The sequence below is a fragment of the Pituophis catenifer genome, unplaced genomic scaffold, assembly GCF_029215685.1.
Source record: "Pituophis catenifer annectens isolate HBS135680 unplaced genomic scaffold, rPitCat1.0.hap2 SCAF_39, whole genome shotgun sequence".
NCBI lineage: Eukaryota > Metazoa > Chordata > Lepidosauria > Squamata > Colubridae > Pituophis > Pituophis catenifer.
This window is the reverse complement of record NW_027256919.1, coordinates 100001-102500: the sequence shown is the minus strand read 5'-3', so window position 1 is coordinate 102500 and position 2500 is coordinate 100001.

The window sequence follows — 2500 nt, the reverse complement described above, 5'->3', positions numbered from 1 at the left end:
GCGTCCCGGTAGACCGGGACGGCTGCCCGTCACGGACACCCCAGGGCCCCGGCGCGGGCACCGAGGCGACGGCGGAGGTCCCCGACCGAGGCCCGGGGCCCCCGCGCCGGGATCCCGTACATCCATCAAGGCGGGGAAACAGAAACACTCTAGGCCGGCCGAGGCCCGGGTAAACCGGACCCGCCCGAGGCCGTCCCGGTAGACCGGGACGACTGCCCGGCGCGGACACCCCCGGGGGCCGGCGTGGGCACCGAGGGGACGGCGGAGGTCCCCGACCGAGGCCCGCGGCGCCGGAGCCGGGATCCCGTGCATCCATCGTGGCGGGGGAAACAGAAAGGCTGATCCGGCCGGGGCCCCGGTAAGCCGGACCCGCCCGAGGCCGTCCCGGTAGACCCGGCCCTCTCCCCGTCTCGGGCACCCCAGGGGTCCGGCGTGGGCACCGAGGCGACGGCGGAGGTCCCCGACCGAGGCCCGCGGACCCGGAGCCGGGATCCCGTGCATCCATCGTGGCGGGGGAAACAGAAAGGCTGATCCGGCCGGGGCCCCGGTAGACCGGGAAGACTGCCCGGCGCGGACACCCCCGGGGTCCGGCGTGGGCACCGAGGCGACGGCGGAGGTCCCCGACCGAGGCCCGCGGCGCCGGAGCCGGGATCCCGTGCATCCATCGTGGCGGGGGAAACAGAAAGGCTGATCCGGCCGGGGCCCCGGTAGACCGGGACGACTGCCCGTCGCGGGCACCCCCGGGGTCCGGCGGGGGCACCGAGGCGACGGCGGAGGTCCCCGACCGAGGCCCGCGGACCCGGAGCCGGGATCCCGTGCATCCATCGTGGCGGGGGAAACAGAAAGGCTGATCCGGCCGGGGCCCCGGTAGACCGGGAAGACTGCCCGGCGCGGACACCCCCGGGGTCCGGCGTGGGCACCGAGGCGAAGGCGGAGGTCCCCGACCGAGGCCCGCGGCGCCGGAGCCGGGATCCCGTGCATCCATCGTGGCGTGGGAAACAGAAAGGCTGATCCGGCCGGGGCCCCGGTAGACCGGGACGACTGCCCGTCGCGGGCACCCCCGGGGTCCGGCGGGGGCACCGAGGCGACGGCGGAGGTCCCCGACCGAGGCCCGCGGACCCGGAGCCGGGATCCCGTGCATCCATCGTGGCGGGGGAAACAGAAAGGCTGATCCGGCCGGGGCCCCGGTAGACCGGGAAGACTGCCCGGCGCGGACACCCCCGGGGTCCGGCGTGGGCACCGAGGCGAAGGCGGAGGTCCCCGACCGAGGCCCGCGGCGCCGGAGCCGGGATCCCGTGCATCCATCGTGGCGGGGGAAACAGAAAGGCTGATCCGGCCGGGGCCCCGGTAGACCGGGACGACTGCCCGTCGCGGGCACCCCCGGGGTCCGGCGGGGGCACCGAGGCGACAGCGGAGGTCCCCGACCGAGGCCCGCGGACCCGGAGCCGGGATCCCGTGCATCCATCGTGGCGGGGGAAACAGAAAGGCTGATCCGGCCGGGGCCCCGGTAGACCGGGAAGACTGCCCGGCGCGGACACCCCCGGGGTCCGGCGTGGGCACCGAGGCGAAGGCGGAGGTCCCCGACCGAGGTCCGCGGCGCCGGAGCCGGGATCCCGTGCATCCATCGTGGCGGGGGGAAACAGAAAGGCTGATCCGGCCGGGGCCCCGGTAGACCGGGACGACTGCCCGTCGCGGGCACCCCCGGGGTCCGGCGGGGGCACCGAGGCGACGGCGGAGGTCCCCGACCGAGGCCCGCGGACCCGGAGCCGGGATCCCGTGCATCCATCGTGGCGGGGGAAACAGAAAGGCTGATCCGGCCGGGGCCCCGGTAGACCGGGAAGACTGCCCGGCGCGGACACCCCCGGGGTCCGGCGTGGGCACCGAGGCGAAGGCGGAGGTCCCCGACCGAGGCCCGCGGCGCCGGAGCCGGGATCCCGTGCATCCATCGTGGCGGGGGAAACAGAAAGGCTGATCCGGCCGGGGCCCCGGTAGACCGGGACGACTGCCCGTCGCGGGCACCCCCGGGGTCCGGCGGGGGCACCGAGGCGACGGCGGAGGTCCCCGACCGAGGCCCGCGGACCCGGAGCCGGGATCCCGTGCATCCATCGTGGCGGGGGAAACAGAAAGGCTGATCCGGCCGGGGCCCCGGTAGACCGGGAAGACTGCCCGGCGCGGACACCCCCGGGGTCCGGCGTGGGCACCGAGGCGAAGGCGGAGGTCCCCGACCGAGGCCCGCGGCGCCGGAGCCAGGATCCCGTGCATCCATCGTGGCGGGGGAAACAGAAAGGCTGATCCGGCCGGGGCCCCGGTAGACCGGGAAGACTGCCCGGCGCGGACACCCCCGGGGTCCGGCGTGGGCACCGAGGCGAAGGCGGAGGTCCCCGACCGAGGCCCGCGGCGCCGGAGCCGGGATCCCGTGCATCCATCGTGGCGGGGGAAACAGAAAGGCTGATCCGGCCGGGGCCCCGGTAGACCGGGACGACTGCCCGTCGCGGGCACC